Here is a 17110-nt window from a genome sequence, read left to right as displayed (position 1 = left end):
CTGGCCCCTGCTGGAACCATCCGAGGGACGCTGTCCTGCACTGCAGGGTGTGGAAGGCAAAGCAGTGTGGTCAGATGTAACGTAACATAGGCACTCCTCCACAGCACGGACTGGCTCTCAGTTTCCTTCCTGTCCTTAAACATCTATTTTCCTGTGCTTGGGCTAAGCTGAGTCTCGGATGCAGGGCAGGGCTGTGCAGTCTGTAAGAGGGTCAGCACAGACTTTGCCAAGTCTGGGGAGTCGCTTCACACATAAGCCTCTCTCAGAAAACCTCTCTGGAGAAGGAAGGGGAATCATTTATATTTCTGCCCTTCTTATAAGAAGTCACAGATGACTTTTCCGGTAATATTTTTGTGCTCCTTTTTGTGAGGAACATCTGAAAAGTAAAAAGGATATGGAGATTACTGTAGTGATTATTACAAGTCTGGTTTCAGCTTCCTGGTATCCTGCAGTGCCCCAGGGGCAGTTCTAGGCAGCAGGCAGCTCGCTCTGGGGCACGCCACGCAGGTCTCCCCTGAACTGGAGCTCTCTCTGGTGACATGGTTGGGATGGGAGGACAGGGTCCTTGAGTGGCAGGGGAAGGACAGCAGCCGCTCCATCCTGCCCAGTTCCGGACTCCTGGGTGTGTACAGGGTTCTGGGGTTTGCGGGAGTCTCCCAGGTCTTAGTGTGTATGTCTTGGGCCTCCATGGCCTCTTTCCTATTGAGGAGGGTGTCTCTTAGGGTTTCTTGATTGGAATTCCTTTTCAGGTAGGATTGTAGTAGTGAGAGACTGTCCTGAGAGTCCTGCTCATGAGCTAGTCCTGAGGTGATGGATGGCTCCTTCCCAGCACCCCTTCCTCTCCTTATTCCATCTATTAAGGTAAATCCTGGCTGAACTGTGAAGAACTCTGCTCCCAGTGGTCTGGACATTTCCTAGACTTGGGTTTGGCCGTCGGCACTGCTCTTGTTTTGCTTAAAGCCCCCGGGCAGATCTGGAGCTGCAGCCAGGGGGTGAGTGCTGCTGTGCAGTAGACTGAAGTGTCCAGAGCTTCCGCAGGCCCAGCAGGGCATCCGGCCAAGGGGGGGAGGGACCCCCTCCCTTCCTCCTTGCTCTGATTTCTAGAACCTTTCCAGGACGGTGGGCCAGATGCGGGCTGTGGTCGTTGATTCCTGGCCAGTGGGGCCTGTGCCCCATCTCTCAGCCTTAGGGGTCCTCGTCTGCCACAAGGCAGGAGGTGGACATGTGAATGGAGCCCTCTGTGCTTCCTGGCAGGCCTTAGGACTCAGGTGTGCCCAAGCTTTTGACTCTGGAACATGACATTCTTCTTTATAGAGTTTATGCTCAAGAACCAGCAATTGAATTAACAAACAAAACAACAATAAAAACCCTCAACGTTTTAAGTAGTTTTATACTTTTGTGTAGGCCTGAGGCTGCATTTACCACCCCTCCTGGCCATATGCGCCCCTTGGGCTGTGGGTTGAACTTGTCTGGTAGGTGGTGTACTTGCTTTCTAATTTTAAACAAAACTAAGAATATCCGTGGATTTTATTCACCTATACAGAGTGAGCTGGGCAGCTGTAGAGAGATAGGGCCGAAGTGTGTTAGAAAGTTTCATTGTGGGTCGTTTACTTTCCTGAGGGGAGACCTGAAGGCTCAGATGGTGACACCATCATTTAGGTTTTAGTTCTTTATTAAGGTGATGCCACTCTGACATTCCATAAACTTGGAGATGATTTATTTTGGGGAGTAGGGAGGACTAAAGGTACCTCTTACACTTTTCCCACCAGGTCGGTGAAGGTGAGTGGTGTCTCCCTGAGACGTGCCTGTGGTGGGAGGCCTGACTCTACCAGAATGTGGCCTGTGGGCAGCTTGTGTAGGGCACATGTTCTCCTGGCTCTTTTGCCTCTGAGCTGTGTGGAACCAGGTTCCTGTGGCTCAAGAGCCTTCAGGGTGAGTGATTGAGGGTGAAAGGCTTTTTGTTTGTGTTTGTGTCAACAGTCCCTGGTTCTTCCCGTCCCTCCTGGTGTTGGTTGGCGCCCATGCTCTGTGTCTAAAGGGAAACCTGAAACTCAGCAGCGGCTCGCTTTGTCTTTGATTGGGAAACTCAGTTTGGGTTTGTGAACTTGGGCCAAGTCTTGAGGATTCCCACAGTTTTCCTCACCTGCCTGCTCTCCCAGCCCGCAGTGCAGCTCCAGGGCCTCGTTTTGTGGCCATGCTTCCAGGTGCAGCTCGGGAACCTTTTCTGGACAGCTTTGCTGTGCTCATAGCCATAGAGAGAAGTCAGTGATACTGAACAGGGACAGATAAAATTTAAAAATTGACATTAAGATTTCCTTTTTTTCTCCTCATGCTACACATTAAAAAGAAGAAGCGGGGGGGGGGGGGGGGGGACAGGGTCTTGCTGGCCTGGAACTCATCATCTTCCCATCTCGTCTTCCCAGTGCTAGAATCACAGAAGTGCACTACTGTGCTTGGCTTGCCCCCTTTCCTTTTTTAGTGTCCTCTTTGGTTTTTTGTTTGCTTTGTTTTGTTATTGCTGCTTGTTTCTTTGAGACAGGGTTTCCTCTGTGTAGTCCTGGCTGTCCTGAAACTCACTCTGTTGACCAGGCTGGCCTCAAACTCAGAGATCTGCCTGTCTCTGCCTCCCAAGTGCTGGGGTTAAAGGTGTGTGCCACCACCACCTGGCTTGAGACTCACCCTTCATTGAACTTGTTAGGCGTTGCTCTGCTTGTTGAAGTTTTAAGTCCCATGGCTATCTTATAGCAGGGGGTCCACACCTTCATTCCCAAGTCTTCAGTATGGTTCACTCATAGAAAATAACACATCATAGGCTGGTGCCCAGAGTTTTTCTCTCCTGTTAACTATCCCAGGTCTTCCCTGGAGGTTCAGGAGACAGCTGTACACAACGAGAGGAAAGCAGCAGTAGACTGAGTGCCTGTGAGGCAGGGTACTTCCTTCTTCTGCAGCGCCTCTGCCTCCCCTGGCTGCTCAACCCTGGCCTTGCTAGCTCTGAGCTGTGCCTGGCATGTGTGTGGTACTGCTGGTGCCCCTGTCGTGTTACTATAGATGTCTAAGCTGATGGAAAGTAAAAGTCCATAGGTCCGCAGAGATAAGTTGGTAGCTACAGGTCCCTGGAAGTTCTCTACATTATCGATAATAATAAAGCCAAGTAGGAAGCCGACAGGAAACAAGATACCAGACATACATGCTGCACTGTCTTGTATTGTACATGAATGTAACATTTGAACAGTAGAAGCAACAGATTTGGGTTTATGTAAAATATTAAAAAATAGGTGCCACATCATTAAGCATAACGTAATCCTTAAGAAGTATCAAGGAGTTCCAGCGCTGACCATATCCTCATTGTGAGGTGGCAGCATTAATGAGTAAGGCACAGATTTTCCTTAGAAAATTATTGGTTTGGAAAGTTTGTATTGTTGCTTCTGGGACTAGGTAGTTCAGGCTAGCCTACACCGGATGATGGGCAGCATATTTGATTGCTGTGTTTTTGATCCCATGCTTCTTTTTACTGAGTATTTGACATTGCTTTTAGACTCTTTTCAGTCTCTCTGTGCATATAGAATTTGCCTATGATATCTTTGAATCTCAGAATTCTTCTTTAGGATAATTTTCCTTCTTTTGTCTTTTTGGAAGTTCTTCAGTTAAGGTGTGTTAGTCATGTCTGAATTTCATTTTGACCTTAGCTCCAGGGTGGCTGCTCCCCAGTGGCCTGCTGGTTGTTAGTGCATGGTCAGGGTAGCTGTCCACACGGTTGGATTCAGTGTCGGCTACTTGTTTCTGAATTGCACCATTACTCTAGAAATGTGTAGGTATGGATTTCTTATGTCTTCTCTCATGTAGTTATGTTTTGTGTATCTGACTTAGGTTTTTCAATAGTTTGGAAAAATTTTTCCTTAAGTCTTTGGAATTTTCTTACTTCTATTTTCTCTTTCTGGGACTCAACTCCCTTTTTACCTTATTGTGTCTCCAGGCCTTTCTCTTTTGTATTGTCTATTTTCCTTTTACTTGGATTTTGTATAATTTTTTAGCTTTTATTATCATCATCAGGTTGTCTTAATTGCTAGATTTTTTTTCCTTTGTTAAAGCCAGACTTTGTGTTTTTAATTTAGATACTTATATAGTATGCATAATGAGCTTTAGATTTATATATGTATATTATGGATATTTAGGCATTTTAAATTTTTCTGGTCATATTTGATCCTGTCTTATTTGTAGTTTGTTTTAAACTTCATCTTTTATTTAAATAGTTCATGTAATGTTTTGCAAAATTGGAATTGTGTGTATGTGTGTGAATACATATATGTGTGCATAAACATGTGTGCACACACAAGTGTGGGCAGGCCAGAGGACAATCTTGGGTGTCATTTCTCTGGCACTTTTCACCTTTTTCTTAAAGATTTTATTTTTTAAATTGTATATTTGTATACAGGTGCCTGTGGAGGCCAGAAGAAGGTGTTGGATCCTCTGGAACTGGAGTTAGAGGCTGTTGTAAGCCACTCGATGTGGAGGCTAGGAGCTAAACTTGAGTCTTGTTCCAGAGTCGTAGGTGCTCTAACCACTGAGCCAGCTCTTCAGCCTTCCACCTTGCTTCTGAGACAAGGTTTCCAATTGGCCTGCTACTCCTCAGCAGGGAGGCTGGCTGTGAAGCAGTCCCCAGGGATATGTCTGTCTTTGTCTCCCCAGCACTGAGATTACAACACACATCACCCATGTCTGGCCTCCTCCTCTGTCTTCTTTTTTTCTATTTATTTATAAAACATGGGGTTCCGGGGATTGAACTAAGGTCCTCAGTCTTGCAAGGCTTTACTTTACTGACTGGGGCATCTTCCAGATTTACCGACTGCTTTAAAGTGAGTAATTCAGTAACATATGGGATATGTAGGGTTGCACAACCATTGCTTCTGTCTCCTTCCAAGACATTTTTTTATCACCACAGAAGACACCAGATTACAGTCAAAGTCTCCCATAGTCTTCCCCAACGTTCACAGCTACCAGTTTGTCTTCTGTCTCTGTGAGTTAGTAAGTCAGAACTTATGCGTCTGGTTTCTTTCACTAATGTTTCCAAACTTCATTCCTTTTAAAGATCGAATACAGTGATGTTTGGGTCGTTCCCTCTTCGTGGCTGTCATAAGTAGTACTGCTGTGGACGTTTCTACAGCAGTACTCATTCAGTTACAGTTTCTCTCCTGGGTGCACCCCAGATCTCATGGCACTTGTCCTCTGTCCGCCAAGTTGTTTTCCATAGTGCAGTGTTATCTTATATCTCTAGGGGTGGTGCACCACAGGTGATTTCCTTTTGAAAAATGAAACCAACCTTTATACCCAGTCTGGTGGGTAGGAAGAGTCTGTTGATGTGATTTTGACTTGCGTTCGCCTCGGTGACGAGTGATCCTGAGCATCTTCTCATGTGCGTGTTGGCTGCTTGTCTATTTGGGCAAATGTCTCTTCAAGAGACATCTGTTTAAGGCTGAGTATGGTAGTACATACGTATCATCTCAGCACTCAGAACAAAGCAAGCGGAACACACGTTTGAGGCCACCCTGGACTACCACCTGTAAGAGAGTGTCTCCAGGGAGACACATGTCAGAAAACCTAACAGCCCATACCTGGTTTGTACGTGAGGGTGTGGGTGGTGTTGAGAGAAGTTTATTTTTTGAGAACGTGTGTTTCTTGGATGACCTTGAACTTGTGAGCCACCTGCCTCAGTCTGTCTAGTGCTAAAATCACAGGTGTATATTGCCATGTCTTTGTAGTTGGTATAGTATGGCTACTAAACCCTTACTAGCTACATGATTTGCAGGTCTTTCTATCTTTCTGTTGGTCTTATTCCCTTGGTGGTATCTGTTATATCAATACGTATTTACCATTCTCTTCAGTGCGTTTTCTTTTTCTGCACAGTATGTATATGAATGTGTCTAAATACATGCACACATGCATTAAGAATGAGCTTTTAACTGGGCATGGTGGTTCACACTTTTGATCCCAGCATTTGAGAGGCAGAGGTAAGTGGATTTATGTGAGTTCGGTGTCAGCCAGGGCTACGTAGGCCCATCTCAAAAACAAAAAACAAGAGAACAAACCCCCAAACCTTTAAAATTATCTTTGATTCTTTTTCTTTTATTTGGTGATTATTTAATTGGAGTTGGTATTCCCTGTGAAATATGTATTGTTCAGTAAAGTGTCCATACGTCAAGGTGGGCTGTGTCTCAGTGTTTACGTTCATGTGTCTGTAGGGGCCAGGTACATTGTAAAACCTCTCTACTTGTGTTCTGCAGTTGTCTTGTTTGTTTTTGAAAGTGGGAATCAGCTTAGGGTCAGACTTGAACCGTGATGCTTGTGAGAACGGGTGCTGCTGCCCTCTTTGGCTCTGAATTACACTCAAGGGGCCTTGCTACCCACGTCTTTCTGTTCTTTTAGACACTTTGATGGTGTTTATGCCATTTGCTGACAAAAATTAAATGATGGTGTTTATGCCATTTGATGAAAAAAATTATTTTTCTTTTGTATTTCTACCATGCATGTCATAGCACACATATAGAGGTCAGGGGACAACTTTGGGGGTATTTTCTTTTCTTCTATCATGCAGTCCCCTGGTAAACCTTTGCTACTGAGCTGTCTTGCTGGCCCATTGATGAAAAATACTTCAGTGAGAAGCCTTTCACTTGCTGAGCTTGCTTCCACACTGTCCGGTCTTGTCCTCTGTGTTTCTCTGGCCAGCCTTTCCTGGTGGTGGTGCTGATGTGTGGCCAGTTGACTTTACTAGGGAGTTCACAGCTGATTTTGCTGGCAGGTTAGCTGCGGCAGCATGTCGGGCACTGAAACTGCTTCACACAGTTCCAGAGCAGAGAACAGCGGAGAGTGCCCTTCATGTGCTTTGTGGAAGTTCCAAGTGTGGGTTCTCTGTTCTCGTCGTTGCCTTTGCTGATCACTGTAGCTCCTGAGAACCGATTGCTTGCTTTACCCAGACACACTGGGCTTATGGGGATGAGGGGAGGGACTTGAGGTATGTCTAGCTAGTAGTTTCTACACGGGCTTTGTCCTTGATCCCAAGTCCACGTTTGGTGCATTCACACGTGGCTCCATAAAGCGACAGTGTCTTCAAGGCTGCATTTCCTGTGTCACTTAGCCTTTTGTTACTGTGACAAAGTTCCTGACTTCAAAGGAAAGATTTATTGTGGCTCAAGTTCCAGAGTTCCCATCCAAGGTTGGCTGGGCCTCTTTCTTTGGTTCAAGGCGAGACAGAATATCATGGTGGTGCAAGTGTACGGAGGAGGAAGGATGGCTTGCCTCATGGTAGCCGAGAGGGAGAGAGGGAGGCATTTGACCTCCCAATATATACCCCGTCACTGACCTATTTCTCCAAAGGATTCTACCTCCTAAACTTCCTCCTCCTCCCGATAATGTCATAACATTAAACATTCGCCAGAATATTAATCTATTAAATCAACACTCTCATGGTCTGGTCACCTCCCAGTCACTGGTTCCAGCAGCTGGGAACCTAGCCTTTAGCACATCTGGTTGGACACTTCCAAACCATAATGGTTCCCCTATTGACTTGATCTTTTGGAGAAAGTGAGTACCGTGAAGAATGGATGATGTGCCTGTGAGCTATTCCAGGAGGTGATGGGTAACTGTAGCGAACACAAGTGATAGAGGCTAGAAGTTTTAACTGCAGGTACCAATTGAGCATCCTTTGGAATTGGTAGCCAAGGATGACTGGCAGGCAGTGTGGTGGTGGAAAGTCTGAGACCTACCCAGTTGGGCTATTCCCACCAGGAACTGCATGTCCCCTGTCCGTGATCATTTGTACAGGAAATTTGTAGACATGTGGAGTGGTCACACCAGAACCTCTTCAGTCGCTAGGCTTGCCCTTAACCACGACTAAGGACTCGCTACCAGGTTAGATGTGTACTCTATGACCTTGGGCCAGTTGCTCCTTATGGGGTCTTGTGTATCTCTTGCAACATTGCCTTGGGGCTAGGGCACACCTCTGACAGTACCATCTCCTGGGATCCTGTTGTCTCTGAAATGGCTGTGACGTTCCTAGAGGCCAGAGCCAGGGTCATCGTCTTGGGTCATTGGTGGCCTGGGCCTTGGGGTTGGGGACCCTGGCTGTAAGTCAGGTAGAACTGGTCTGACTTCCTGGTTGAGCCTTTAATCCTCCTGGACGCTGTTTTTGCTTCTTTCAAGCCGTGGTACTTGCCACTCTGTCATTAGCTGTGGGTGTTTTTGTGCCAGTTGCACAGCATCAGCAGGGGAGGCACCTCCTGCCTCATGGCCATGCCATGCCATGCCATGCCACGTCCTTCCTCTGTGGCGGCCTGTGGTGGTGGCAGTGGGCAGGAGACTGCTGCCAGGGTGGTAACTGGAGGAACCAATGGCACAGATACAGGGAGCCACTAGGTATTGTTGAAGATGGTCACTCAGGGGCTCTGGGAGTGTTTAATTGGCAAAGAACCACTAGGAGTATTTGGAAAGACTAATGTAGCACTGAATACAAACTCGGGAAGACTTGGCCTGGCTGAAGTCAGCTCTTGAGTGTCTTTGAGAGCCAGCAGGTAGACTGGCTGACTGATAATGGAGAAGGCTTTTTTTTTTTGCCAGCCTGTTGGTCTTTTTATGTGCCTTTGCTGGGCACCACTAAACTCCTGGCAGGGGATCTGGCTACACCCCAGTGACCTTGTTTTGGTACCTGTGTGTTTAGGCAGTTGTGAGACTCACATCCCTTTGCCCTCTATTGAGGAGCCTGTGTTCTGCTTCCCTGGAAGACTGTGCTGGCCTTCCTTGAGTACTCCAACCTGCTTTTGTTTAGACAATACAGGATGGGGTTCATGGGGCTATCGGTGAGTCCGTTGGGGTTTATGGGCTGTCGGTGTGCTCATGGAGAACACAGAGAAGGGGAGGCGCAGCTGTGGTAATACCCTGCTGTGGAGCCATGGTACTATGTGCACATCCTATCACTGGCAGAAGTGGGGTCCATGGCACTGTGTCTACACCCGTGGGTAGGTAGGATGGAATCTGTGGGGCTGTGTATACACCTAGTTTGTGGGGGCTGTCATGGGCAGGTGCAGGGAAGTGAAGTCTGTGGCATCGAATGCACATCTGTCCAGACAAGTACAGTGGCATCCAAGGGGAAGGGGTCTTGAAGACTTAGCTATTTGCCCTTCATTTCAGTTCAGTATGGAAGAGAAACCTCTCATGAGCTGATTTTGGCAGAAGCCTTCATTCATTTTTTTCTAGGCCCTAAGTTTAGGCCTCAGTTGGCCTTTTCTGATGAAGTGGGTTTGGTGGGAAGTGAATTGGGCATGCCCGTGGATGCCTTTTCCCTCTGCCAAGACACTTGTAATATGGAGCAGGGTCTTGCATGTGAAGGTGACTCCTCACTCTGTGGAAAGGACAGATAGCATAGACCTGTCATGCTACCTTGGGAGTTGTTACTTCCAGGGTGTGGAACATGCTTGGGAGGTGCCTGTAACCTTGGACTGAGAGAGAGGCATTGCTGCCTTTGGTTGGCTGGCATGTAAGTAACACCTCCAGGTGGGGTGCTCCTTCTGGAGAGAAGCACACAGCCCCAGGGAAGTGCTGGTGTCCTGCAGTGGGACAGAACATTTGACTTCCTTGTCATCTTGAAAACTTAGTGCTTACTCTTGGTGTCTTCTGCCAGCCCTCTGGAATACTTGGGGACACAAGTGAACTCTTGCTGCCCATCCTCTCTGTTACCCTAACCATGTGGGCTCTCACAGACGCTGTTTTGTTTAGTTTTGCTTTCTGTTTTTTAAGGCAGGGTTCATTCAGTAGCTTAGGCTGACCCAGAACTCATGGACATGCTTTTGTCTCAGCTTTCTGAGTGCTGGTTTTACAGGTGTGAGCTGTCAAGCCTGGCTTCACATGGATGCTTTGCTGTGCATACGGGGACAAAAGAGTGTTGCTGTGTTCTCTCAGACATCTGTGAATGTAGCTCAGTGGAGGCTTTGCTGGTGTCCTTATTCCTAACCATTACCTATGCCTTTGGCCTTTCCATCCGGACACCTGCTAGACCTTACTCAGTCAGTATGACTTCTCAGAGTTTTGTGCTTTTCTTGATGTACTCTTAGTTCTTTTGAGCTTGTGTTCCCTCAGTATTGTTCCTTTATCTCACCTCTGTTCTCTACTCCCCGTTACTTCCATCAAGAACGTGGTGTTTATGGGTGCCCCGTACTTCTTACTAGCGGTTATGTGGATTTCATTTGATTATCCAGCACCAGTGTGTTTCTTGTCATTGTTCCCAGAAAACCTGCTGCACCACCAGGAGGCTGTTGTGGTGGGTTGGTCCTCCCCTAGTGAGACTTCACCTGAAGTGGAAATATCTTCTGTAACTGAATTTCTTTGAGGGAAGTACCCGTGGAATGAAGGGCACTGCCAAGCTGGCAACTGTGTACCTGTCTGTCAGAGTTTCTCGTGGGGACTTCAGGACACCTGCCTGGGCTCTGTGACGGATGGACCTTGGCTCTCCGCTGTACAGCTGGAGGGTTTCTTATTGGTTGGAGGGTTTCTAGGACCCACATGAATGCAGAACCTTTTTCTGGATTAAGTGTGGGCTTAATGTAGTATCTGCTGGATACTGTACCTTAAGTGCCCCTGAAGAGAGCAGAGCCAGGTGGTCATCTGGAGGTTTCTGTCCTGCAGCACGAGGCATGGAAAAGTGCACTCCCCAAGCGTGGGTGAGTTGTCCCTGGCTCTTCAAGGACAGGCCAGAGCCACAAGTCTATGCCTCCCTTGCTGCACAGTTGAGGATCCCATAGCCATAGGCAAGATGCTGCTGCCACAGGTTAGTGAGGGGCCTCTGGGGCCATTCTGCCAGGGCCTGCAGGGAAATTAACCCACAGGTCTATGCTCTGTGCACCATTCTTCCTATCTCCAGCATATTCAAGGGGCATTTTTCCTGAGCAAGTTGGACTACATTCTTAAAGACAGTACACTGGCTGTTGGTACAAGGGGCAGGTCCTGCAGCCACACCTGATCCCGGAAGCTCAGGTTCTGTGGGCATGGCTCTACTCACGGGATATGAGATAGGTCAGGGTATTGAATTGGCACAGCTTGGGAGACACTGCTCTCTGTGATGTGTCTCTTCATGGCCAGCATTGCCTGATTTTAGCCACCTGGGTTGCATTGGAAGAATTGATTTTTTTCATACCCTTCTCTTAGGATCACTCAGGCCATTGTATACCTCCATCTCCGCAACTTCTTTTGTCATCGAGTTTGAATCGGGAAGGTCGAGTAAAGCCTGGGGTTTGCACTAGACACACCTCAGGAACCTGCACAATCCATGATTGCCCAACGTGACAGCTTGTTTTAAATTAGAGTAACTGAGTGGCTGTCAGGAGATATAACTGAGCGGTGACTTTTACGGGCTGGCTGCTTCTGCATCTGCAGAGGATGCCTGAGTCCTTGCGTTCCTGGCTTATGGGCTCTACAGACCCCATGGTGAGGAATGTGGGGCTCTGGGGTTAAACCACTTCTCTCACCTGGAGGCTGCTTCTTCCTTAGGCAGCCTGTGTTAAACAAACGACATGCTGTCTAGAGAGAAGGGTGTTCAAATTACCTTGCTGGACTCCAAGTTGCCAAAAGGAAACCCTCTGGGGGTATGATATATATTTGACATGCATTTGCAGTGTGTAATTGGAACCATGAGAAAGGTTTTTGTTCAAAGCTATTGAACAGTTTCCTTATTTTTTAAACCTGTTGATTCTGGAAAGCACCATTTCTGAATTTCTGTCTGATAATGACTATAAAGGTTGACAGCAGAGTTTCCTGTTCCAAATCACCTCCTCCTTTCCCCAAGCCCAGCTTCGTGAGTGCTCATTGCTCTTGTAGCTGTTAAAGCACCCTTGCTCTTGTTTCCTGGATCCCTGACTGTCAGAGCTGGAAACTCAGTGCCTTCCATTCCCGTGGCAGAGGCTGAACATGCCCAGGAGGTCATCCACAGAGGTGCCCTTCTTAGGAGCCGCAGAAGCGGGCCCAGCTTGTCTTCTAATGCCAGGCCGCCGCTCTCACTGCCTTGGTATGAATCAGTGGCCTTAGTCTGGCTTCCCTATTTTTAGATATAGTATCTGCCATTGCTGTCTTTCCCAAGCCGTTCAGTTCCTTTCTGGGACAGCCTCCACTTAGCAGCCGGCCATTGGTGGCCATTGCCTCACGCCACATGGTCTGTCGGCTCCCGTCTGTGGAGGATGCTTTTCATCTTTCTCAGCAGGAGAAAGGCCAGGATGCTGTCTCTGAAGACTGCTGACTGGGCTGCAGGCCAGAGGAGAGAGGGGCCAGTCAGGTCTTTGCTGGGCAACATTGGCACTATGGCTGGCTGTAGGGCCTGAAGCCCTAGTGAGCTTTGCTTTCTGCTTTTCTAACTTAGAATTGTAGGAGAACACAGGCATGGGAGGCCTAGCATGTTGTGACATCTGAAGGTCCTCACCCTAGCTGGGGACAGGCAAGATGTGAGTGTGTTCTCGGAGCCTACAGCTCCCGCAGCCTCTCAGGCAGTCTGGGTAGTTGGAACCACCAGGTGTCCTCCGAGGCAGCTGGTTCTCTCAACAGTGAGTAGGGTCATACCCTACAAAGTCTGTCACGGTGTACTGTTGTTGGTGGATATATAGACCCATTCCTTGAGTTTCCCGTGACTGGCTATGCTAGTACTCTCTGAAAAGGACTAGTTTCCACAATCATCTCACTTGAACGTGGGGACAGAAGCCTGGGCTCTCTGGCCAGGCCGGGCACTGCGGTGTGTGTGGTGCGTGTCTGCCCGTCGGGGCTGCTCCTGGGAGGCACCGCAGTTTCTGGCACGGAGTCTGTGTCGGAGAGAAGTGAAGTGGACACGGGGAGCTGACACGGCTGCTCGCAGTCATCGGTCTGGAAATTGGTTTTGTCCTATGGAGTGATACGTTGACAGCACATTCAGATTTCCCTGAGGCCAGAGGCTGGCTGGTCGGCCTTGCCCAGAGCATCCGGGCTATGCAGCCCCAGGGAGTCGAGCTGGCAGTGACACCACATATACGAACACTGCCCTCCCACAGGTGCCACAGCCAATTTTCTTGACATTGTTTGCTCCCTAGTGGGCAGCCCTGTTAATTAGCAGAGTAGTGAATTTGAGCTGTATACTGGCAAACTGGGAGCAGTTCCAGGTCAGTCAGGCCTGTTTCAGTAGAACAGCTGACGACTTTTTCAGCATTGCCCATTGGATATAGGTAAGTCGAGAGGATCGTAGTTACAATTCCTAGTCCACAGCAGCTTTGGTCTCTTTTGCTGGGTTTATATTTAACCATTAGCTCCATGTTTGGGGAAACATTGGGTGTGTACAGGAGTAATCGTCTGTCAGGTACTGGGTTCAGCTTCTGGCTTGCTGCTTCCTGCTCCAGAGAGTCTGCCTGCTGGTGTGCCTCTTCCCTGGGGTGTAGAGGAACCTTGTAGGGTACGGGAGTCTCTGGGCCATACTCTGGCAGAAAGAGGGACCGTAAGGCTAGATGGGAGCTGGCAGGAATCGTAGGGACCTTAGGAATCATCTAGCATGGGAAACAGGTCACCAAAAGCCAGCCCAGCGCCAGGGAGAGGTCCTGCTCTCACTGTTAGAAGCTTTGTGCAAGCCCATGGCAGTCCTGTCCCTTTCTGAATGGAGATGGAGGAGGAGTTGATGGGGAGGTAGATGGGAAAAGGGAGGAGAGGAGGGAGGGGAAACTGACTGGTATGTAAAATAAATGAAAAAAAAACCGCAGGGTGTTTCTGGATTGATGGGAGATGGGACTGGGTTGAGTTCTTGGAATATAAGAACTGCTTCTGTGGATATGGCCGACTTGGAGATTGGTTGTGAAGAGACCAGGAATAGCTGACTGTGGGATGACCACTTTCTGGGCCCACACTATCCCCAAGACTTCATTGTGGCCACTTACATGAAAAACTGTTGGGAAGATGGGCTGTGTCTTGGATATCTAGAGGGACATCTGTCCCAAGTCAGATGTCCTGATGCTGTGAGAGACTCGTCAGGGGATAGTCTTTATTTGGTGTTCAGCAGGACCAGGCTGGATCACCTAGCATCTGCATGAGGCTGCAATGCTTACTGCGTTGCTTCCCTTAGGATGTGTGTGTCCAGGCCTCTTGCCCATCACTTGTCCTGTGCACACTTTGTGGTATTCCCTGAAATACCACAGGTATATGAAACATACTCCAGTGATCCATAACTGTGTTTGATATTTAAAAGTAGAGATTTGGTTTTATAATGTTGATAGTTCTTCAGGATTTTTTTTTCTGCCTATATTTACCTCAAGGTGTTATTTTCTGGTTGACAATCGCATATGCAGGAGATGGGTACCTCCCCAAAACACACCTGAGTGGTGCCATTCTTCACACTGTTGTGGACACAGGGTTGGCACTCGTGTGTGGTCAGGATGCAGAATACACTGGTGGGGGTTTCTGAGGGCGGCATGCATGCCGTCCCTTTGGAGTCCCTGGGCACGTTCATGTCCTCTGTGTCTGCTGCTACTCTTTGACGAACTCCTTTGATTTGTCTGCCAGCTGTGAATCTTACCTTGATGGCCTTCAGTGTTTGTGGCCAGCTTCTGCAAGCAAGGGTGATCACTGAACCCCAGTTGCTTTGGAACCTCCTGCCATGTTATTGAACACATGGCTAAGGGCACTGCTAGAACTATGATGCCAGCAGGATATTCCTGTCTCTCTTTAGGGAATTGAGCCCAGGCCCTCACACATTCTAGGCACCTATGGGCTCCACCACTGAACCACATTCCTAGTCCTCCAGCCCTGTTTTAAACACATTGTTGAAGTACTAGTGAGAGCTGCCTGTCATTCTTTACTGCAGAATGGCTATCTATCTGGGTGGGATCAAGAAAATGGGACTTGAGCATGCTCTTTTAGAAAAGTCCACTCATTATGACGTTTGCATTGTAAAAATCAAGTTTTTTCTTAAGTTTTTCTCTGTCGCATTTTCCATTACCACTTTTAAGAGTCTTTTAAAAATTAACTCTCAGTCTTCTTAATAAATTAAATTCCAGACTGTTGGGATGGCTTAGATAAAGGTGTTTACTACCAGCCTTGACAACCTGAGTTTGCTCGGTGGATCTCACATGGTAGAAGGAGAGAACTAATTCTGAAGGTTATCCTCTGACCGCCACACGTGCAGAGCATGCGTGTACCCACCCACAACCCTCTATACACAGTAAATAAATTCCTTATGCGATTCAGTAAATATAATGTTTAACCTTTAAGAAGTGTACAATCTTTAATAAGCAACTCTTCACAAATACATGAATGCACAGAACAGATACAGTAACATTTGTTTTTATTATTTTTTGGTGCGTGTGTATGTGTGTGCCTGTGCATACATTATGTGTGTTTGTGGAGGCCAGAGGTCAATTTTGGGTGTCTTCTCTATTTATTTTGATTTTTATTAACTGTTTTCCAAGACAGTTTCTCTGTGTTGCTCTGGCTGTCCTGGAACTTGCTCTGTAGACCAGACTGTCCTTGAACTCACGGAGATTTGCTTGCTTCTGCCTCCCAAGTGCTGGAATTAAAGGCATACGCCACCACTGCCTGGCTCTATTTTTTTTTTAATGGAAGTTTCTTTACTGAATCTGGAATTGCCCCTATTTGATGGGATTAGCTGTCCAGCCTCTCCAGTGATAGTGTTACAAGTGTGAGACACTATGCCTGGCTTTTTGCGTATGTACTGGGGATCTGAACTTAGGTCCTCAGTGTTGCATGGCAAGCGCTTTACTGACTGAGCTGTTTCTTCACTCCTTATTTTAATTAATTATTTGTGGGCATATGACTGTTGTACACAGTATAATTTTCCTTATCAATTCTTCCCTTGATGAATACCCAGGTTGGTTCTATAACTTAGCTATTTTGAACAGTGCTGCAAATAAATATTGTTGAATGTGCTGGGCCTTTAATCCCAGCAGTTGGGAAACTGAGACAGGCTAGCCTAACTTGATCTACATAGCAAGTTCCAGGCCAACTAGAGCTATATAGTGAGACCCTGTCTCATATAAAACAAAACACCTGTCTTTCTGTCTTTCTGTCTGTCTGTCTGTCTGTCTGTCTGTCTACCTCTTACTCTGTCTCTGTGTGTGCATGTATATCAATTACTTGGTTGTGTATTTTCACCAGAACCAGAAGAATTCACGTGTCTTTATCTCTCAGCTACTATAGACACTTCAGATGGTGAAACAGATAATCCTGTGCACACAGGACCACTAGGACTGGCTTCTGTGTCTGACTCCTCAGCCCTGGGACTTCCTGGGACTTCCAGGGCCCCTTTCTGGTCCAGGCCCCCTCTCTGGTCCAGGCTCTGTGGTGTCTCTACCCTTCCCTGAGGTTGCTGAAATCTTGTCCTATGGCTTCACATCCTTCTGCTTCATTTGTGGGTGTTACCTTCACTCCCCATAAATGCATGACTTTTTCTATCCGTGAGCTTCTGAGTTTTGCACGCTCTGGGTATGGCCACAATCTTGGGAGCCTGGCTGTGGTTATTGCTTTGAAGAACCATCATTTCTTTGTGTGATTCTTGGGAAACTCAAAAATACTTCTTTACCTTTGAGCTGGTGGACTTCTTTCATTTCAGGGGTTTGTTCTGAGCAGATTTTGATTTTTTTCTTTTTTCATTTTTTAAATTGATTTTATTGAGCTATACATTTTTCTCTGCTCCCCTCTCTTTCTCTCCTCTCCCCTTCTACCTTCTCCCATGGCCCCCATGCTCCCAATTTACTCAGGAGATCTTGTCTTTTTCTACTTCCCATGTACATTAGATCCACGTATGCCTCTTTTAAGGTCCTCTTTGTTGTCTAGGTTCTCTGGGATTGTGAATTGTAGGCTGGTTTTCTTTGCTTTATGTCTAAAAACCACTTATGTGTGAGTAAGTATGATATTTGTCTTTCTGGGTCTGGGTTACCTCACTCAATGATGTTTTCTAGCTCCATTTATTTGCCTGCAAATTTCAAGATGTCGTTATTTTTTTCTGTGTGTAGTACTCCATTGTGTAAATGTACCACATTTTTCTTATCCATTGTTTGGTCGAGGGGCATCTAGGTTGTTTCCAGGTTGCTGCTATGAACATAGATGGGCACAT

The 17110-nt window shown here is 47.2% G+C and overlaps 1 protein-coding gene across 2 annotated transcripts in view; it reads left to right on the top strand.

Moving 5' to 3' along the window:
• Tbcd (tubulin folding cofactor D) overlaps nucleotides 1-17110 on the top strand; it is a 157765-nt gene that overhangs the window by 70687 nt on the left and 69968 nt on the right. The window lies entirely within an intron of this gene.

Source organism: Arvicola amphibius, chromosome 4, assembly GCF_903992535.2.
Source record: "Arvicola amphibius chromosome 4, mArvAmp1.2, whole genome shotgun sequence".
Classification (NCBI taxonomy): Eukaryota; Metazoa; Chordata; class Mammalia; order Rodentia; family Cricetidae; genus Arvicola; species Arvicola amphibius.
The sequence above is the reverse complement of the archived record's forward strand: the minus strand, read 5'-3'. Positions and strand labels throughout refer to the sequence as shown.